This window comes from Dendropsophus ebraccatus, chromosome 11, assembly GCF_027789765.1.
Source record: "Dendropsophus ebraccatus isolate aDenEbr1 chromosome 11, aDenEbr1.pat, whole genome shotgun sequence".
Lineage (NCBI taxonomy): Eukaryota > Metazoa > Chordata > Amphibia > Anura > Hylidae > Dendropsophus > Dendropsophus ebraccatus.
Genome location: NC_091464.1, coordinates 91,104,641 through 91,128,476, shown reverse-complemented (window position 1 = coordinate 91,128,476; position 23,836 = coordinate 91,104,641). Strand labels below are relative to the sequence as shown.

Genomic DNA, 23,836 nt, shown 5'->3' with positions numbered 1-23,836 from the left:
TCCTCCTCCCCATTATAGATGCCCCCTCCTCCCTCCCCTTATAGATGCCCCCTCCTCCCTCCCCTTATAGATGCCCCCTCCTCCCTCCCCTTATAGATGCCCCCTCTCCCCCCCATTATAGATGCCCCCTCTTCTCCCCCCCTTATAGATACCCCCTCCCCTTATAGATGGCCCCCTCTCCCCCCCTTGAAGATGGCCCCTCTTCTCCCCCCATTATAGATGCCCCCCTTCTCTTCCCCCCATTATAAAGCCCCCCCCCCCCTTTCCTCTATGCTAAGCAATATTTAAAAAAAACAAACACACAAACTCACCTGACAACCCGCTCCCCCGGCGATCTTCTTCTTCTTCGGGCGATGTCCCCGGCTGATGCGCGGCTGCCGGGGGTGTCCCGTCCTATCCCCGGCAGCGCGGCGCGTCAGTGAGCTCCCTGTACGCCGGGGCTGTGACTTCTGACACAGGAAGCGTCTCTGACGTGCGCTTCCTGTGCCGGAAGTCAGGGCTCCAGGCAGCTCACTGATGCGCCGCGCTGCCGGGGATAGGACGGGACACCCCTGGCAGCCGCGCATCAGCCGCGCATCTTAAAGAGACAGCGCGCCTCCGCCGGGGCCAGTCGCAAATGGCGCCCAGATTAATAAATCTGGGCGCCATTTGCAAAATGTCAGTCGCATTGGCGACCATTTTGGTCGCCATCTGGAGCCCTGATACATACATGCTGGGAGTAGTAGTAATACACATACAGGCTGTGGGTAGTAGTTATACACATACAGGCTGTCAGGACATGCTGGGAGTAATAGTTATACACATATAGGCTGGGGTAGTAGTTATACATATACAAGCTGTCAGGACATGCTGGAAGTAGTAGTTATATATATACATGCTGGGAGTAGTAGTTATACACAGGCTGGGAGTAGTAGTTATACACTCACCGGCCACTTTATTAGGTACACCTGTCCAACTGCACGTTACCACTTAATTTCTAATCAGCCAATCACATGGCGGCAACTCAGTGCATTTAGGCATGTAGACATGGTCAAGACAATCTCCTGCAGTTCAAACCGAGCATCAGTATGGGGAAGAAAGGTGATTTGAGGGCCTTTGAACGTGGCATGGTTGTTGGTGCCAGAAGGGCTGGTCTGAGTATTTCAGAAACTGCTGATCTACTGGGATTTTCACGCAACAACCATCTCTGGGGTTTACAGAGAATGGTCCGAAAAAGAAAAAACATCTAGTGAGCGGCAGTTCTGTGGGCGGAAATGCCTTGTTGATGCCAGAGGTCAGAGGAGAATGGGCAGACTGGTTCGAGCTGATAGAAAGGCAACAGTGACTCAAATAGCCAACCGTTACAACCAAGGTAGGCAGAAGAGCATCTCTGAGTCTCGATTTCTGCTGCGACATTCGGATGGTAGGGTCAGAATTTGGCGTCAACAACATGAAAGCATGGATCCATCCTGCCTTGTATCAGCGGTTCAGGCTGGTGGTGGTGTCATGGTGTGGGGAATATTTTCTTGGCACTCTTTGGGCCCCTTGGTACCAATTGAGCATTGTTGCAACGCCACAGCCTACCTGAGTATTGTTGCTGACCGTGTCCATCCCTTTATGACCACAATGGACCCAACATCTGATGGCTACTTTCAGCAGGATAATGCGCCATGTCATAAAGCTAGAATCATCTCAGACTGGTGTCTTGAACAGGACAATGAGGTCACTGTACTCCAATGGCCTCCACAGTCACCAGATCTCAATCCAATAGAGCATCTTTGGGATGTGGTGGAACGGGAGATTGGCATCATGGATGTGCAGCCGACAAATCTGCGGCAACTGTGTGATGCCATCATGTCACTATGGACCAAAATCTCTGAGGAAGCTTCCAGCACCTTGTTGTATCTATGCCACCAAGAATTGAGGCAGTTCTGAAGGCAAAAGGGGGTCCAACCCGTTACTGGCATGGTGTACCTAATAAAGTGGTAGTTATACACATACATGCTGGGAGTAATAGTTATACACAGGCTGTCAGGGCATGCTGGGAGTAGTAGTTCTACACAGGCTGTCAGGGCATGCTGGGAGTAGTAGTTCTAAACAGGCTGTCAGGGCCTGCTGGGAGTAGTAGTTCTACACAGGCTGTCAGGGCATGCTGGGAGTAGTAGTTCTACACAGGCTGTCAGGGCATGCTGGGAGTAGTAGTGATAAACAGGCTGTCAGGGCATGCTGGGAGTAGTAGTTATACACAGGCTGGGAGTAGTAGTTATACACAGGCTGTCAGGGCATGCTGGGAGTAGTAGTTATACAAAGGCTGTCAGGGCATGCTGGGAGCTGTAGTTATACACAGACTGCCAGGGCATGCTGGGAGTAGTAGTTATACACAGGCTGTCAGGGCATGCTGGGAGTAGTAGTTATACAAAGGCTGTCAGGGCATGCTGGGAGCTCTAGTTATACACAGACTGCCAGGGCATGCTGGGAGTAGTAGTTATACACAGGCTGTCAGGGCATGCTGGGAGTAGTAGTTCTACACAGGCTGTCAGGGCATGCTGGGAGTAGTAGTTATACACAGGCTGTCAGGGCATGCTGGTAGTAGTAGTTCTACACAGGCTATCAGGGCATGCTGGGAGTAGTAGTTCTACACAGGCTGTCAGGGCATGCTGGGGGTAGTAGTTCTACACAGGCTGTCAGGGCATGCTGGGAGTAGTAGTTCTACACAGGCTGTCAGGGAATGCTGGGGGTAGTAGTTATACACAGGCTGTCAGGGCATGCTGGTAGTAGTAGTTCTACACAGGCTATCAGGGCATGCTGGGAGTAGCAGTTATACACAGGCTGTCAGGGCATGCTGGGGGTATTATACACAGGCTGTCAGGGCATGCTGGGAGTAGTAGTTATACACAGGCTGTCAGGGCATGCTGGGAGTAGTAGTTATACACAGGCTGTCAGGGCATGCTGGGGGTAGTAGTTATACACAGGCTGTCAGGCATGCTGGGAGTAGTAGTTATACACAGGCTGTCAGGGCATGCTGGGAGTAGTAGTTATACAAAGGCTGTCAGGACCTGCTGGGAGTAGTAGTTCTAAACAGGCTGTCAGGGCATGCTGGGGGTAGTAGTTATACACATGCTGGGAGTAGTAGTTATACACAGGCTGTCAGGGCATGCTGGGGGTAGTAGTTATACACATGCTGGGAGTAGTAGTTATACACAGGCTGTCAGGGCATGCTGGGGGTAGTAGTTATACACAGGCTGTCAGGGCATGCTGGGGGTAGCAGTTATACACAGGCTGTCAGGGCATGCTGGGAGCTGTAGTTCGCCAGCAGCTGGCAGGTCACGTGTGGGCTGGTGTGGTGACACTTTCCCAGCACTTCCCGCGGCCATTCTCCTCTATCAGAGCAGGAAGAGATGAGTAATCCCGCTATAATAAAAGCGCGGGAAGTCAGTCAGTCAGTGTGCGGAGACAGCGGGGTGTCGGGCGGCAGAGGGCGCCCTGCTCTCAGTCTCGCTCCTCTCTGGATCTCCTGACCTCATCCACCTGCCGCGGCTCCCGGCGCCAGACTACCTCTCCCACCCCCCGCTGGTCCTGACAGCCGCCCCCGCCTATTGGCCAAATCGCCTAAGTACGTCACTCCAATACTGGGCTCTCATTGGTCCAGTCAGCCGTCAATCACCCCCAGGGGTCATTTAAGTTTACGGGCAGGAAATAAATAAATAAGTCGCCGAAAATTAGAAATGCGTAGAGAATAATAAAAAAAAAACACGGGAGCGGGCTGGTACGCACTAACTTGCTGGCTACGTAGGAGGGCGGAGTTGGCTATGATTGACATGACACTGAACCAATCAGTTACCCGAAACGTGTTAGCAGCTTCAAAGCCGGCTAGTGACGCACTCGGAGACACGGGTCTGGACACGTGATGTCGCTGTATGTAAATGAGCCATTAGCGGGCAACCACTGTCACACAATCCAAAAAAAAGTGTCACTGCCAACCAATCCCAGACACGAGTATCTATTCCCGCCTCTTCAAGACCAAGCTGCGTCCTAAACAGCCAATCACAGCCCCGCTAAACACAAACCTGCTGACAGGGAACCAATGAGAGAGGGGAGTTTTACTAAGGGAGGCGTGGCCCCGATGAGAAGTACTCGATTTGTTTTTGGGCGTAGCCTGGACGCGCGTGCCGCTCGGCGCCACTCCCTGATTGCCAAGCCCTTCGGCCAATCACAGCGTGAGGTAGCGGGTGACTGGCCAGTGGGGAGCGGCGGCGGGCTGGAGGGGGCGGGATCAGCGGAGGGGATTTCGGGTGACAGTTGTCAGAGGAATGGAGGAATTGGTGAGCGGGGCCGAGGAGGAGGACAGTGCGGGAGCCGAGCGCAGGTAATCACCGGGGCCGGGGCATGGCGACCGCCGGGGGGCAGGGAGGGTGAGGGGAGAGCGGCGCCTGAGAGAGGGGTGTGGAGCCCGAGACCCCTCCTCCCGTCCTCCCCCCTCAGCGAGCCCCCTCCCCCGTGTCCCCACATGACTCCACTGCCCTCAGCCTGTCACTGCCCCGGCACGGCGGCCACAGCGGCGGGGGCTGCGCCATGTCAGCTGCTACTGGCTATTATACTACAGTGCTATAATGTACACCCCTCAGTGTTATTATACTACAGGGCTATAATGTACACCCCTCAGTGTTATTATACTACAGGGCTATAATGTACACCCCTCAGTGCTATTATACTACAGGGCTATAATGTACACCCCTCAGTGTTATTATACTACAGGGCTATAATGTACACCCCTCAGTGCTATTATACTACAGGGCTATAATGTACACCGCTCAGTGTTATTATACTACAGTGCTATAATGTACACCGCTCAGTGTTATTATACTACAGGGCTATAATGTACACCCCTCAGTGTTATTATACTACAGGGCTATAATTTACACCCCGCAGTGTTATTATACTACAGGGCTATAATGTACACCCCTCAGTGCTATTATACTACAGGGCTATAATGTACACCCCTCAGTGTTATACTACAGTGCTATAATGTACACCCCTCAGTGTTATTATACTACAGGGCTATAATGTACACCGCTCAGTGTTATTATACTACAGTGCTATAATGTACACCCCTCAGTGCTATTATACTACAGTGCTATAATGTACACCCCTCAGTGCTATTATACTACAGGGCTATAATGTACACCGCTCAGTGTTATTATACTACAGGGCTATAATGTACACCGCTCAGTGCTATTATACTACAGTGCTATAATGTACACCCCTCAGTGCTATTATACTACAGGGCTATAATGTACACCGCTCAGTGTTATTATACTACAGGGCTATAATGTACACCACTCAGTGCTATTATAATGTACACCGCTCAGTGTTATTATACTACAGGGCTATAATGTACACCGCTCAGTGCTATTATAATGTACACCGCTCAGTGTTATTATACTACAGTGCTATAATGTACACCGCTCAGTGTTATTATACTACAGTGCTATAATGTACACCGCTCAGTGTTATTATACTACAGGGCTATAATGTACACCCCTCAGTGTTATTATACTACAGGGCTATAATGTACACCCCTCAGTGCTATTATACTACAGGGCTATAATGTACACCGCTCAGTGTTATTATACTACAGTGCTATAATGTACACCCCTCAGTGCTATTATACTACAGGGCTATAATGTACACCGCTCAGTGCTATTATACTACAGTGCTATAATGTACACCGCTCAGTGTTATTATACTACAGGGCTATAATGTACACCCCTCAGTGTTATTATACTACAGGGCTATAATGTACACCCCTCAGTGTTATTATACTACAGGGCTATAATGTACACCCCTCAGTGTTATTATACTACAGGGCTATAATGTACATCCCTCAGTGCTATTATACTACAGGGCTATAATGTACACCCCTCAGTGCTATTATACTACAGTGCTATAATGTACACCCCTCAGTGCTATTATACTACAGGGCTATAATGTACACCGCTCAGTGTTATTATACTACAGGGCTATAATGTACACCCCTCAGTGCTATTATACTACAGGGCTATAATGTACACCGCTCAGTGCTATTATAATGTACACCCCTCAGTGTTATTATACTACAGGGCTATAATGTACACCCCTCAGTGCTATTATACTACAGTGCTATAATGTACACCGCTCAGTGTTATTATACTACAGTGCTATAATGTACACCCCTCAGTGCTATTATACTACAGTGCTATAATGTACACCCCTCAGTGTTGTTATACTACAGGGCTATAATGTACACCCCTCAGTGTTATTATACTACAGTGCTATAATGTACACCCCTCAGTGTTATTATACTACAGTGCTATAATTTACACCCCGCAGTGTTATTATACTACAGTGCTATAATGTACATCCCTCAGTGTTATTATACTACAGGGCTATAATGTACATCCCGCAGTGTTATTATAATGTACACCCCTCAGTGTTATTATACTACAGTGCTATAATGTACACCCCTCAGTGTTATTATACTACAGGGCTATAATGTACACCCCTCAGTGTTATTATACTACAGGGCTATAATGTACACCCCTCAGTGTTGTTAAACTACAGGGCTATAATGTATATCCATCAGTGCTATTATACTACAGGGCTATAATGTACACCCCTCAGTGTTATACTACAGTGCTATAATGTACACCCCTCAGTGTTATTATACTACAGGGCTATAATGTACACCGCTCAGTGTTATTATACTACAGTGCTATAATGTACACCCCTCAGTGCTATTATACTACAGTGCTATAATGTACACCCCTCAGTGCTATTATACTACAGGGCTATAATGTACACCGCTCAGTGTTATTATACTACAGGGCTATAATGTACACCGCTCAGTGCTATTATACTACAGTGCTATAATGTACACCCCTCAGTGCTATTATACTACAGGGCTATAATGTACACCGCTCAGTGTTATTATACTACAGGGCTATAATGTACACCACTCAGTTCTATTATAATGTACACCGCTCAGTGTTATTATACTACAGGGCTATAATGTACACCGCTCAGTGCTATTATAATGTACACCGCTCAGTGTTATTATACTACAGTGCTATAATGTACACCGCTCAGTGTTATTATACTACAGTGCTATAATGTACACCGCTCAGTGTTATTATACTACAGGGCTATAATGTACACCCCTCAGTGTTATTATACTACAGGGCTATAATGTACACCCCTCAGTGCTATTATACTACAGGGCTATAATGTACACCGCTCAGTGTTATTATACTACAGTGCTATAATGTACACCCCTCAGTGCTATTATACTACAGGGCTATAATGTACACCGCTCAGTGCTATTATACTACAGTGCTATAATGTACACCGCTCAGTGTTATTATACTACAGGGCTATAATGTACACCCCTCAGTGTTATTATACTACAGGGCTATAATGTACACCCCTCAGTGTTATTATACTACAGGGCTATAATGTACACCCCTCAGTGTTATTATACTACAGGGCTATAATGTACATCCCTCAGTGCTATTATACTACAGGGCTATAATGTACACCCCTCAGTGCTATTATACTACAGTGCTATAATGTACACCCCTCAGTGCTATTATACTACAGGGCTATAATGTACACCGCTCAGTGTTATTATACTACAGGGCTATAATGTACACCCCTCAGTGCTATTATACTACAGGGCTATAATGTACACCGCTCAGTGCTATTATAATGTACACCCCTCAGTGTTATTATACTACAGGGCTATAATGTACACCCCTCAGTGCTATTATACTACAGTGCTATAATGTACACCGCTCAGTGTTATTATACTACAGTGCTATAATGTACACCCCTCAGTGCTATTATACTACAGTGCTATAATGTACACCCCTCAGTGTTGTTATACTACAGGGCTATAATGTACACCCCTCAGTGTTATTATACTACAGTGCTATAATGTACACCCCTCAGTGTTATTATACTACAGTGCTATAATTTACACCCCGCAGTGTTATTATACTACAGTGCTATAATGTACATCCCTCAGTGTTATTATACTACAGGGCTATAATGTACATCCCGCAGTGTTATTATAATGTACACCCCTCAGTGTTATTATACTACAGTGCTATAATGTACACCCCTCAGTGTTATTATACTACAGGGCTATAATGTACACCCCTCAGTGTTATTATACTACAGGGCTATAATGTACACCCCTCAGTGTTGTTAAACTACAGGGCTATAATGTATATCCATCAGTGCTATTATACTACAGGGCTATAATGTACATCCCTCAGTGTTATTAAACTACAGGGCTATAATGTACACCCCTCAGTGCTATTATACTACAGGGCTATAATGTACATCCCTCAGTGTTATTAAACTACAGGGCTATAATGTATATCCCTCAGTGCTATTATACTACAGTGCTATAATGTACACCCCTCAGTGTTATTATACTACAGGGCTATAATGTATATCCCTCAGTGTTATTATACTACAGGGCTATAATGTACACCCCTCAGTGTTAGATATGCAGTGTAGTTTATCATGATAGCGTGATAAAAAGCTCCACTGCCTATAATAATAGGAAAGGTGATTTTATTAGTGTTTACTAAACACTAATACCATTACCATTCCTATTATTATTATTATTATTATTATTAGCAGTGCAGTTTGTTATTACACTCTCATTATAATCTACACTGCACATTTATAGCATAATTACTATCCTCTGTGCACGTTATTACATTCCAGTATTACTATAATCTCCAAGGTGCATTGTTATTACAGTCTGCACTATATTAGCATTATAACCACTGTTATTATTTATACCAGTGCTTGTTATTACACTATTATCATATCCAGGGCCTATTACTACTAGTGCACGTTGTTGTTAAACTACGGTTATATAAAGAATTAATTATTATAATTGTTATTATCAATACAATCTCCATTGCACATTGTTATTACAATACATTATTATAGTCTCCAGGGCACATACATTATTACTGCTATTATACTTATTATATAGTATAACTTGATGGTTCTCATATTAGACTGTTACTGTTATTAGCTGTAGTCTTGTCATGTTTGGTGCGGACTATGATTATTATTTCTGATTTCCCATAATTATTAATAGGATTCCAGCGCACAATAATATGACCCATTATATCACATATATGATTATTATTATTACAGTGCTGCCAATATTATTTATTATATTCCCATTATTCCTGTGCCCCCCGGTATTCTGATATCCGCCTATGTCCACACTCACACAGGAACCTTGTTCCTTATTGCGGGGAGTCGGGGTCGGATACAACACCCATTGTTACCACCCATACAACCTGCCTGACCCCTTTTTTAAGTCAGCGGGGTCCGCTGGGCCCTGTCAGTGTTTAGTGTATACAGATACGGTGCTGTGTCGTTGTCTGATATCCCCAGGCATGTTATTACGGTAATAGATGAGCCCGGTTGTCATAAGTCTGCAGGTGTCCTGTGTACATCATCCTCTCCATACAGCGCGGTGTTATACGGTCACTGCCCCCGCAGCCTGCTATTATTGTTTATTATTAATGCATTAATCAGACTCTGTGATCATTACAGCGATAACACTAGCGCCCGGTGATAATAGTAATTATAATGTACACCGGATGGCATAATGATGATATCAGGATGATGAGCGCTGCTTCGGGGCACCTTACTCACATCACTTACAGGGACAAGTATCCTTCTCTGTGACCCAGATGATCCTGCTGCAGAGGCGGCCATCATCATCATCTTCATCACTGTTCTTATAACTAGAGGCTCTTCAGGACACTTATGAGGTCAAGTTACAGTAAAAATAAAAGTAAAAAAGTGTTTTTATTAGTAAAAAGCCCCCTCCCCTATTAAAAGTCCAAATCACCCCCCTTTTCCCATTTTATAAATATAAATAAATAAACAAATAAATAAACATGTTTGCTATCGCCACGCGCCTTATCGCTTGAACTATTAAATTATCACATTCCTGATCTCGCACAATAAACGCCGTAAGCGCAAAAAAATTCCAAACTGCAAAATTGCGCATTTTTGGTCGCATCAAATCCAGAAAAAATGTAATTAAAAGTGATCAAAAAGTCGCATATGCGCAATCAAGGTACCGATAGAAAGAACACATCATGGCGCAAAAAATGACACCTGACACAGCCCCATAGACCAAAGGATAAAAGCGCTATAAGCCTGGGAATGGAGCGATTTTAAGGAACATATATTTGTTAACAATGGTTTGAATTTTTTACAGGCCATCAGATAAAAGAAAAGTTATACATGTTTTATATCATTGTAATCGTAACGACTTGAGAAACATGCATAACAAGTCAGTTTTACCTCAGGGTTTACGGCGTAGAAACAAATACCCTCCAAATAAAAGAAATGCGTTTTGTTTGTTTTTTCAATTTCACCACACATTGTTTTCTGGTTTCGCAGTGTACTTTATGCAAAAATTCAGTCTGTCATTGCAAAGTACAATTAGTGGCGCAAAAAATAAGGGCTCATGTGGGTTTCTAGGTGGCAAAATGCAAGTGCTATGGCCTTTTAAACATAAAGTGGAAAAAGCAAAAGCGCAAAAACGAAAATTGGCATTGACCTTAAGGGGTTAAAGAAGCCCAACACAGGTCCATATCCCCTCCGAAATATAGCACAACGTGTGGAGGAGATTAGTCCAGATCATAACCACATCACTGCTGTTTTGTTCTGCTGCAGATTTTCTGCCTGCAAATCTACTACATGTGAACGCGTCCTTAATATCTGGACAAGTTATCACTATTATTATTATCATTTATGTGACGATTACCATTGTGTTAAGAGTCAAGGACTCATCCCAGCACTGTATATCATCTGCTGTTTTGTGCTCCCTGTCTCATTGCTGCACATGTAGTGGGGAAGAAAACACTTGTTTGCTATGAACACTATGGGGGAAATTGGCTGAAATTGTTGTTTCAGACAGCGGTCTTAAGTAAAATCCTGCTGGCCTCCCATTCGCTCGCTTATGAAGGGGCTCTGTTTGTGCTTGGTAATGTACAAAAGCCTGTGAATAAATGGAGCAGTAGCCAAGCATGCACACAATCGCTCTGTTTACCTCCACGCTTGTGATTGGCGGTGGTCTTAGCGGTCCCACTGATCAGCTACCGATTAAAGGTTCCCATACGCTTTATTCTCGTGATTGGTTCGGCCGTCCGTATAAGGTGTATGGGGCTTGCCGATGGTGGAGCTAGTGGTAGGGCCTGATGGGAAAATTACCACCCAAACCCTTTGTTCTTGGAGAGATAAGCAGTAGGAGATTTCTTAATCTTAGGTGGCTTAACCCTCTTCTCTCCATAGAAAACACAGGAACACTCCGGTGTATAGGAAGGACGGGAGAGATAACTGTTGGCTGAGAGGTATTAAAGGTTTTGCCCAAGAAGTAACCTTTTATTGTTGGGATAACCTTTCATTCTTTTAGGGGTTTTTTTTTTACGTAGAAATCTGCATATCTGCATCAGAACTTCTATAACATATTTATGACTTTCCCTTTAGACACTAGGTAGCTGGATCGATCATTATGGCATATATTTGGCTCCATCTGCTTCGCTCACAGTTCTGCAATTTGCCTGGAGTAGTCGATGTGTAGCCGGAGCCTTTAATTCCCGCATACCGTATCTTGCGCTCTCTGTTACTATTAACCTCTCCTCACGTGTGTATTGATGGAGTCGAGCGCCGTACATTCACCGTACAAGTCAATGCGTAGCCTGAGCCTTTCATTCCCGTATACTATATCTTCCGTTCTCCGTTACACTTACTATTAACCTCTCCTCACATCATGTGTATTGATGGAGTCGAGCGTTGTACATTCACAGAGTAGGATAATGGCGAGAAGTGGCACATTAATGAATGATAATTATCGTGGTTATAAGCCTCTTCTGGTCGGCTCACACTATACATCAGCTATATTTATATCAGGAGGGAACGCTCCTGCGTTAACACTTCATCCCGTTAACATCGCTCTTTATTACCAGTTTTCACTGCAGTTTGTGTCGTACTCTCTGGGGTTCCCCATCCGATTTGTTGGGGTAGGTATACGTACAGTGGATTATACTACAATACATATAGGTGGGATTATAACAACTTTTAGAATAAACTGATTTGCATTGCAGATTTGGGATTTTTTGTGGATTTTCTTCATTGACTTTAAGGGCGAAGTGAAAACCCACAAATACATCCTAGTGTTACAGATCACCCACAGCAATATCTGCAGGAATGATAATCATTAACACTATATACTCTCCCATCTCCTGTCCCTACCGTGCCAGTCATTCCCCGCTTCCACCGCCAGCCTCAGCAGTAACATATTTTATACAGAATAGAGGTATTCTGTTTATTCCAGAAATACATATTTTTGTATCAGTCCAGGCTTTTATTTTTTTTAATACGATCCATACAACTTTATCTTTGGGATCTGGAAATGGAACCAGATGCAGAAAATGAGTTTCCAAAACCAGTTTTCTCGTCGGCAATGCACAAAGGAAAACATCCATTCGAAAGACATGAGGCTGCACGTATACACTGGATGGCAAAGACCTGGGGCTGTGTGTATACGCTGGATGGGAAAGACCTGGGGCTGTGTGTATACGCTGGATGGGAAAGACCTGGGGCTCAATGGGAAAGACATCAGGCTAAATGGGAAAGACACGAGGCTGCACGTATACGCTGGATGGGAAAGACATAAGGTTGTGCGTATACGCTGGATGGGAAAGACATGAGGTTGTGCGTATACGCTGGATGGGAAAGACATGTGGCTGCTAGAGATGAGCGAACCGGGTTCAAGTCCATCCGAACCCGAACAATCGGCATTTGATAAGTGGGGGCTGCTGAACTTGGATAAAGCTCTGAGGTTGTCTGGAAAACATGGATACAGCCAATGACTATATCCATGTTTTCCACATAGCCTTAGGGCTTTATCCAACTTCAGCAGCCACCGCTAATCAAATGCCGAAAGTTCAGGTTCGGATGGACTCGAGCATTCTCCAGGTTCACTCATCTCTAGAGGCTGCGCGTATACGCTGGATGGGAGAGAAATAAGGGTGCGTGTATACGCTGGATGGGAAAGAAATAAGGGTGCGTGTATACGCTGGATGGAAAAAAACTGAAGCTGCGCGTATATACTGGATGGGAAAGCCATGAGGCTGCGCGTATACGCTGGATGGGAAAGACATGAGGCTGCACGTATACGCTAGATGTGGAGATTTGTCTTGAGCCTTTATATAACAGATTTAAGCAATAGCTGTAATGATCTCAGCCATAAAGTTTATAGAAACGAAAAGCCATTTTCTAATTCAATTTGTATTTTTTTTTAACAATATTATGATTATTTTTTGCTTATAATATTTATTAAATAAAAAGATACTTTTTGGTCCGATTTTTAATAATTGAAGTCAATGGAGAAACGGATCAAAACAGATGCACGCATCCGTTTTTTCTTCTGTTTTTTTTTTTTTGTTTTTTTTTTCATAAAATGGATTAAAAAAACAGATTCCAAAAATGCAGCGTGAACCCTTCCTAATTCCAAAAGGATTACTGTTATTGTGTTTTAGTGATTCTTCTATTATTTTATAGTGTTATTATGTCACCCACTGGATGCGGTGTGAGATTTCAGATTGTACAGGCAATTTACTATCAGTTTGTTTTACAATGTGCCCCTACAGAAGTGCCCATATACATACAGTCACCACATCCATTATTAGTATATTTAGATGCCTGAATGCCGAGCCTGGCTTTTGCCGCCCATTGTAGCCGGCCCGGATCTGTGAACACACTAGAGCCATTTTGGCAGAGCCGGAGAGATGTGAGGAGGTTGCACAATGCAAGCTGTTCACAGCTCCCCGCATGTGAGTGTCTGCAGAGATTTGGGAGGATCAGATAGAAAAGGGATCACATGTTGTCTTTTGGCTATTTTTTTTTTCCGCTTTAGTATGTGGTGCGCTTTATCAGCCTTCACCCTCCCCGGCACCATTCACACCATTCAGTCCTTATCCACCTAAACACACAACCCGGGCCCCGGAAGCTGATGTCACATATTATATTATATTACATTTTTTTACAACTGACAATTTTATATCTTTACATTGTAATTTTTTTTTTATTTGTAGCTATAACATTTCGAAATGCTTTGACTATGACTAGCTGCATGTTACATAAACATTGGAGAGACATATTAGTGATATATACCGTGTCCCCCGTCACCACCCTCCATAGAGAAGGTGTGCAGGCACAAGCACCATAGTGCCGCCATGTCCTGCTGATACCATTAATTCCTCCACAAAGCAATGTTTCTATGTAATGAAGTATATCCCTCCATTAGTGTCCCTGAAGTTTGCAAGTGATGGTGGAAGAGAGCAGACGGTGGGTGCTGTATGATGCCCAATGTATCCTCTTCGAAGGGATCTTTTCCTTTGAACTATTACAACAATTCTGTAAAGGGGAATTCTATACTAGTCAAGACATTTGTAAGTGTTGCAAAAATACAAACAAAAAAAGATTACAGTAATACAGTAACCCCTCTGGTTACTCCAAATCTATTGCCACCGCCCCGCTCCGTGCAATCACTGGCCACAGTGATAACTTATAATCGAATGATAGGACCTTCTGGAACCTTCACCAGTCATGTGAACAAGGGGCTTCAAGTGCTTAGTTTAAACAGTTCAAGATGGTTGAATACTGAGATTAGCTATCTTCAGCAGTGCTGAAAAGTCTGTTTTTTTTTTTTTTTCTGTTGTATTAAATTATTTAAAAAAAACATAAATAGGTTGTTTTGGGACTGTTTGTAAATGTTCACCTAGCCTAAGAGTTTACTAACCTCCTGAGTCACCAAAAAAATCAACATAGAGCAATGTAGTAAATAGTTGAGGAGGAGGGGGATGCAGCTGCAGGAGCTATTACAGGACTTTGCGGAGCTTGTTCACTAAGCTAAATTCTGCAAAATGAATGTCCTTTTATTTACTGTGGGGTCGGTATGCAGCTATATACCTAGAAAGAAAACAACAGGCGCTCCCTACAGCTGCACTGTCTCCTCTTTGTCACTGAAAAAAAAGAAGGAAGGTGACACCTGATATTACAATGGGAGGCATGGAGAGAATACAATGTGCAGCAGTGAGGAGGAGCGAGTCCCAAAATCTGCAGGCTGCACTTCATCTGATTCATACTGCAGCACATGGAGACTACAGGGGTGCAGCACAATAAGGCACCTAAAGGTGCAGCACCAGGCACATGACCATAGCCGTCCCTGGCCTGGAACAGCAAAGGTTTCAGAGGTTAAAGGTGTCTATATGTGGATTATTGTTACAATCATACCTGTGTTTTATGTTCCAAAGCTACATTTACCCCATAAATTGCTCAGCCAGGAGCTCATCCTACCCCATCTGGCATGCAGCAATTTATGTAAAATAAAATTACAGGGAACTACTGTACATTGCTAATTTCTAAATCATATCTCTGGTCCTTAAATGTGTAGAATGGACTGAGAGTAAATGGCTGATCCAGCCACCGGCTATGTTCCTACTTCGGGAACATATCGGTGGAAGGCGGCCGTCTTGTTACATAGATGGCCGCTAATAATAATCATTAACGTTATTACTGTCCGTCTATATAAAGAGACAGCTGCCTTCCCCCGATATGTTACCGAAGTGGGAACATTGCCTCATGGGTAAAATAGTGTTATTTTCTCTGTTTTTGTCCAATATGTTTATTTGCAACTACATTTGATCAGTAGATGTTTAGAAATGTTTTTCCTCAGTAATTCTACGTGCCTTCTCCAATAATGGTCTCTCTTTTATTAAGCCTGAACTAGATCCACCCTCCATGGCTTGTAAGAAAGCATCTCCCAGGCTTGGATTATATGCATCATCCATCCTCATTCTAAAAAATCACCTTGCATTATTTTATCAAGTTGAAGCCGTTGTGTCCGTGTGGATCAGTGACTGATCTCCTGCTGATCGCTCTTTAGATTTCAGGTACCAGTGATTTTTTTTTTCTATTTATTCCATTCAGTTTTCCATCATCTCAAATGTACGATGTTGCATACGATTGTTTTGTAGAAATTCAGTAGAAATGATCTTCTAATCGTAGTGACAGTATCTCATTGGTGACGTCCACCAGCATGGTAGGTGATCTACAGGACACTCTAGAACTGCCCATTGAGTCCCCATGTATACCCATGATAATAGACTTCTTTGACGAAACCCTCTTGCAAAGATCTGAGATATTGGAAAGTCATTGTTACTTGATTTCTACTTTTATTCCCATCATAGTGCCTCTGCAAATATTGTTTTTCCAAAATGTCCCGTTTCCTCTTTGGGCCCTCCAGCTTTATGATGTCTTCATGATTTGTTGTTCACTTGTTGCTTATCATGCTGTTTCTACTTTTTATTTGACATTTAAAGCAGGGATGGGGAACCTTTGTCCCTCCGGCTGTTGCAGGCATGATGGGAATTGTAGTTTTGCAATAGATGGAAGGCTGAAGGTTTCCCATCCCTGATTTAAAAGGAAACATTTATGAAAAAGTCTGTAGTTTTTTTTTTTTTTTTTTTTTTTTGCATGTCGCAGATTAGGAAGTCCACCCAATGCTGTAGTTTACATGCAGATTTTTTCCACCACGTTCTGAATCACAAAGTGTTGCAAATTTTCAAATGATCCATGCTTCCATGTTTGATCCTCCACACCTAAAAGTTAAATATAATGTGTTGCGATAATTAATATCTATAATTTTATTATTATTTATTTTTAAAATGCCCTTCATTTCAGAGCGTTATATAAGCGACACAGGGTGACAAACCGAACTAACAGAATCAAAACACGTTGCATGAATAAGGTAAAAGGCAGACTGGTACATAGGGATAGAGGACCCTGCCCGCGAGGGCTTACAAGCTAAAGTATGTTTTATAATCAAATATAACTATACATTTTGCTGACGTAGCATTAACTATTATAGTGGAGTGTGTGGAAGTACTGCATAGCTATAATAGTGGGGTTGTCCTAGTTCACAAAGTAATACTCTATTCCTTAGGAAAGGGAATAGCTAGCAAATTGGTGGGGGTCCGACTGCTGGAACTTTGCTGGCTTTCAAACATTTTTTCCACAATTTTTTAGTTATCCCCCACTCTGTGGATAGGATATAACGTTGTGAAATGAGACTATCCCTTTTAAGAAGAACTTTTGGCATAATATAAACATCCAGGGTAGGCAGAGGGTGGTGGGAACATAAAAAAGAAGCTATACCTGTCCCTGTGCCCCCGCAGCAACCACTCACAGACCCCTGCCGTCTCCTGCAGCTCCTGATCCTGCGATGTCACAACCCCTCTCTGAAATGCCCTTTCAGCTAGTCAGTGACTGGCTAAGTGGGTGTTTCCTGCCAGAGCGTGATGATGCAGGAGGCCGGGAGAGACTGGAGGCTGACAACGAGTGGTGGCGCTGCATGGGGATGGGGATGGGTAAGTATAACTTCTTTATTATGTTACTACTAGAGATGAGCGAATAGTGAAATATTTGATTCGATTGGATTCGATTTGAATAGCTCCCGATATTCGACTATTCGATCGAATATCGAATCCCATTATAGTCTATGGGAGAAAAATCCTTGGGACTTGGAAATCAAGATTCGACCACTAGGAGGTCACCAAGTGCCCAATAAATGATGCCAACACCTCTGGAATGCATATGGGACAGCAGTGGAAGCATGCCAGGGTGCATGAACGTAAAGTACAAGTGTACCTTTTGGTCTAGCGGTACTTGCCTCTTTACTTTTTGTTGGAGTTCTCCTTTACATCAATATTAGTAGACTACCTTGTATGTACAGGCGAAATTACCTAACTAAGACATGTCTGTAATGGAAGTAACTCGTATTTTATATTGAACACAATCCTACACTTGTACAAAATCTGTACAACAAGGTAAAATTTATGTTCACTTAGCTATCTGTTGTTTCCAGCTGTATCTTTTATGTTCCTACTGTTGGGACCTTTAGCTCACAAGATAATGCTCACAAGGAAATCCCTAGTGTATGTTATCCAAAAAGTTTACTTTCTTGCTCTTGAAAAAGTGGTTTCAGTCACTAGCGGTCTCCCATAAAATTTGCTGCTCAACCTCTGTTGTTAGACTCAGTCGAGCTCTAATAATAGAGACACCAAGACAGAACACAGGAAGTGAGGGTGAAGCAATGCATATTACAGGTTGCTCCTGTCTGCTCATACAGCCAGTGCTTCAGCTCCAAGCCGTAGAGTCTCTCCAGCTCCTGCTTAAGGCCCTGTTCCACGGAACGATTATCGTTCGTATTCGGCTGATATCGGCAGCTACGGACGATAATCGTCCGGTGGAATAGAGTGCAACGATCAGCCGACATCGTTCATGTCGGCTGATCGTTGCAGTCGCTTGTTTTTCAACATGTTGAAAAACAAGCGACTGATATAGCAGCGATCTGCTGCCGTCGCTCCGTTGAATAGGAGCATCGGCAGCAGACGCTGCTATATCCTATGGGCTGCCCGGATGATCAGCGATCCCCCGGGCAGCCCCCCCGCAGCTCCCCGTCGCCCCTCCTGCACTCACCCGCTCGCTGCAGCCGCGTTGAATAGCGGCGGCAGCGAGCAGGGAACGAGGAGCAAACGAGCGCTGAGAGCGCTTGTTTGCTCCTCTAAACGACCTGTGGAATAGGGGCATTAGTCTATGAGCTTGCTTTGAGTTCTTTACAATTCTTAAAGGGAATCCGTCAGCTCCCGGGCACTACCTAAGGTGTTGACAGTGTGCTGTGCCTTTTTGGTAATTTTCAGTGCAGCAGATTATGTACAATCTTATGTCTCCTACTGTCACAGAGCTGTTGTTCGTGCCACACTTGTCATCAGTGGCGGATTAAATGTACCCTGGGCCCCGGGCTGTCTGCCCTACCTGGGCCCCCCCTCCCCTCCTTCCATGCTTTCTCATGCTTGAGAAAGGCTGATATACAGCCGAAACATTGCATGACTTGGTGAATAAAGCTACACTTTCACGATTTTTGGATGCTGTCTCCATATCTCTTTACTGTGGTCCTCTATGAACAACGTCTGAGATGTCAAAGACCGAACTTAGAGGAATAGATGTTCTCTACAGCCGCGTCGTATGCACTGGGGGGCATACATGGATGTTATTACTAATGTACATCTGTATGCACTGGGGGACACAGACACCACACACACAGTATACAGCCTGACCCAGTGTAACACCACACACAGTATACAGCCTGACCCAGTGTAACAGACACCACACACACAGTATACAGCCTGACCCAGTGTAACACCACACACAGTATACAGCCTGACCCAGTGTAACACCACACACACAGTATACAGCCTGACCCAGTGTAACACCACACGCACAGTATACAGCCTGACCCAGTGTAACACCACACACACAGTATACAGCCTGACCCAGTGTAACACCACACACACAGTATACAGCCTGACCCAGTGTAACACCACACACAGTATACAGCCTGACCCAGTGTAACACCACACACACAGTATACAGCCTGACCCAGTGTAACACCACACACACAGTATACACCCTGACCCAGTGTAACACCACACACAGTATACAGCCTGACCCAGTGTAACACCACACACACAGTATACAGCCTGACCCAGTGTAACAGACACCACACACAGTATACAGCCTGACCTAGTGTAACAACACACACAGTATACAGCCTGACCCAGTGTAACACCACACACAGTATACAGCCTGACCCAGTGTAACACCACACACACACAGTATACAGCCTGACCCAGTGTAACACCACACACAGTATACAGCCTGACCCAGTGTAACACCACACACACACAGTATACAGCCTGACCCAGTGTAACACCACACACACACAGTATACAGCCTGACCCAGTGTAACACCACACACACAGTATACAGCCTGACCCAGTGTAACACCACACACACACAGTATACAGCCTGACCCAGTGTAACACCACACACACACAGTATACAGCCTGACCCAGTGTAACACCACACACACACAGTATACAGCCTGACCCAGTGTAACACCACACACACACAGTATACAGCCTGACCCAGTGTAACACCACACACACAGTATACAGCCTGACCCAGTGTAACACCACACACACAGTATACAGCCTGACCCAGTGTAACACCACACACAGTATACAGCCTGACCCAGTGTAACACCACACACACACAGTATACAGCCTGACCCAGTGTAACACCACACACAGTATACAGCCTGACCCAGTGTAACACCACACACACACAGTATACAGCCTGACCCAGTGTAACACCACACACACACAGTATACAGCCTGACCCAGTGTAACACCACACACACACAGTATACAGCCTGACCCAGTGTAACACCACACACACACAGTATACAGCCTGACCCAGTGTAACACCACACACACAGTATACAGCCTGACCCAGTGTAACACCACACACACAGTATACAGCCTGACCCAGTGTAACACCACACACACACACACACACACACACACACACACTTACTTATTACAAAGAAACTCCTGGTTGTCAGCAGACAGCAGCCTCTTGCCTCCCTCCTCCATCTTCCTCCTGGTCCCGGCATCGGGTTCTTCCGTCCCTCCCCCTCCTCCCATGCAGGACCCCAGACTGCAGGCTCACTGCAGTTTTGCCTCTATCTTCCTCCAGGTGGACACCGGGTTTTTCCTCCCCTCCTCCCCCGACAGCAGAGGAGAGCAGATAGGGGAGGAAACAGACTCGGTCAGCTCAGCCTCACTTCCTGCATCACCAGCTTCCTCTGACCGCTGCGCTGCGTCCCCCCACCTGGAGCAGCTCATGCAGGACAGTGGGGGGGACTCCAGGGACAGCGCGCCACAGCAGCACATCACTCAGGGGCCCACTGGGCCCCGAAAGTGATGTGCTGCTGTGTAACCTCATGCATAGTAATAATGTGGGCGGCATGGGCCCCCTGGAGCCTCGGGCCCCGGGCGGCCACCCATACCGCCCATATTATAATCCGCCACTGCTTGTCATGCATCCTCCTCGATCTTCATGAATAATCAATGTTGCCTGGCCTCCTGCTCGCTCAGCTGTCAGATTGCAGATCAGTCCTCTGTAGGCAGATTATGTCTGAAAGAATCTCTTCTCCCTAATTTGTTGGAGCTGTGGTCTAGGGGTAACTCACCTGACTAGAGACCTGCCAGCAGTTAATTCTCTGGTTCGAATCCCCTGATGGAAAATAAAAAGATGTGTTTTTTACTCATTATTGTATCATTTTAAGGCCATGTTCACACACAGTATTTTTGCTCAGTGTTTTGGTCAGTATTTTGCAACCAAAACCAGGAGTGGATTGAGAACACAGAAAGGCTTTGTTCTCAAACTGTAATTATTTGCCATTAAATAACAGCCATCCACTCAATTTCAACAGTGTGTGAACATAGCCTTCCAGTGTTTTCAATCCACTTCTGGTTTTGGTTGCAAAATACTGAGCAAAAATACTGTGTGTGAACATAGCCTTAAAAAGATTAATGAGAAACAAAAGACATCTATTTAATTTCCATCAGGGTATTCGAACCAGAGAGTGAACTGCTGGCAGGTCTCTAGACAGGTGAGTTACCCCTAGACCACAGCTCCAACACATAAGAAGAGAAGAGATTCTATCAGACATAAAAGTGCCTACAGAGGACTGATCTGCAATCTGACAGCTGAGCGAGCAGGAGGTCAGGCAGCATTGATTATTCATGAAGAGGGAGGAGGATGCATGACGAGGGAGGAGGATGCATGACAAGTGTGGCACGAACAACAGCTCTGTGACAGTAGGAGACCTAAGATTGTAGAAATCCGCTACACGAAATTTACCAAAAAGGCACCATGCTCCCTAGGGGGCTGCCAGCTACAGCACACTGTCAGCACCTCAGGTAGTGCCCGGGAGCTGACTGATTCCCTTTAAGATCAAACAGCTTCTTGGATAGTGAATTACATTAATCTACACAAATTTTTTTCTTCTGCTTAGAATGCAGTTTTCCATCCTGATCATAATACTAAAAAATATAGAATGCAGTTTGCCTTCTTGTTGCAGTTTATCAGAATACACCTGATCCATTTCAGCAAGTGAAAAGCCAGCAAAACACATACACTTTTGTATGACGTATAGTGATGGGAAGTGGGGGCAGGAAATACAGCACAGAGCAGTGCTGGCAGAGATGATACTATAAAATACAAAAAAGCAGTGTGTGGCGGGCGCACATAGCAAGGTGCTGCAGTCCGTGAATTGTATGTGAATGCAAAGTGAATGCACTATCAGGCCTGGGCTGAAGCACTGGAGGCGGGCCAACCCACCCTCAGTGGGAGGAAACCCCCGCCCCTCTATGATACGGCTTTATTGATTCTAATGGAGCCGCATCATAGAGGGGCGGGGGGTTCCTCCCACTGGGGGAGGGTTGGGCTGCCTCCAGTGCTTCAGCCCGGGCCTGATGGTACATTCACTTTAAGCTGTCGTGCTCTAAGCACAGCACCGCCAGTTGCATGTATATTACAATGATCATCTGACGCCTGGAAGTCAAGACAAGGAGTAATTCCTAATGCAGAAAGATGGAGGCGTTCAGGTACTGATCAGCAGGATAAAACAATATGGCACCGCAATGATGGGAGGCGTAGTACCAAATAAGCACTTTATTAAAAACAGACAAAGCGTTTTAAGGACAATTCCTCTCCATCTTGTCCATACAGAGGCATTATAATATGACACTGAGGCATTAAAAACTTCACTCTATCCAGAAAACACATGGGCCATTTCAGCAAGTTAAAAGCCAGTGACACACTTACACTGCTGTATAGTGATGGGAAGTGAGGAAGTACAGCACAGAGCAGTGCTGGCAGAGAGGATCACACACCCAATGACTGGGTCTCTGAACTGGGGGAAACAGCTGGGGAAAAACAACATGCCAGTGTCAATCTATAGCTGCAAGGGCACAGACACATTAACCAAGTAAGATCGGGCCTTTTTGTCAATTTGTTTTAAAAACTTAGGTTGACTTTACCAACATGGTCTACACAAGATGCTGTATATGGGGTTTCCAGTTTGGACCATTGAGCTTACACTTGCACATTCCTTGAAGTTACCTCCAAAATACATCTTGTTTTAAGCGATGTCTGTCCTGGCTGAATGTGCTTGCATATAAGTAAATCAATAAATCTCTTTTATTCTTACACTGGTTTTGCATTTATTTCATAATGTTTGAGGGTTTGGAGGATCTATGAGGTTCTGGTTGCCTCATACTTCTATATGTTGAGGATGGAAGGTGCCGCATTACAGAGGAAACTATGGAGACCTCTCATAGACCCAGGAATGAAATTGCCAAAAAATGCTGAATATATTACTGGTCTAGATAAATGCAGTGCTTAGCATGCTATTATTTCTTTACCAAGTAGAAGAATATAAATCCTATAGACCTCAGGAGACCCAACACCTTTCTGACAACTCTGTAAGTTACCACCATTCTTGTTCCGGCACATTCTCCTGCTTTTTTAATATGTCGTATCTGGAAGCTGCATTACTTCTTATTCTTTTGCCAAGGTTATAGTCTGTTTTATAGAGAGAGTATCCTCTGTTGAATTGACTCAAGTTTTCATGTACATTATGTCAATAGATCACCTGCTTTGAATCTATGCAGACTCAATGTTGTTGGTGATACTGATAAAACGTACATGGAACCTTTTCATTTACAGTTATTTAAAAAATATTTAACATTTACTTATCCTGTACCAATGTTAAGTTACATCATATATTATA

General features: G+C 44.5%; 1 protein-coding gene across 6 annotated transcripts in view; it reads left to right on the top strand.

The window, feature by feature from the left end:
• The first annotated feature begins 4,260 nt into the window (after positions 1 to 4,260).
• ZBTB20 (zinc finger and BTB domain containing 20) overlaps positions 4,261 to 23,836 on the top strand; it is a 683,935-nt gene continuing 664,359 nt past the window's right edge. For 3 of the 6 annotated variants that reach the window (XR_011358869.1, XM_069945739.1, XM_069945732.1), the window contains exons 1-2: positions 4,261 to 4,345; positions 15,853 to 16,025. The gene's annotated coding sequence lies outside the window, so the exon portion shown is untranslated. Of the gene's footprint in view, positions 4,346 to 15,852; positions 16,026 to 16,815; positions 16,944 to 23,836 lie in introns of all 6 variants that reach the window. The other 3 variants (XM_069945735.1, XM_069945733.1, XM_069945737.1) reach the window with 3 other exon arrangements.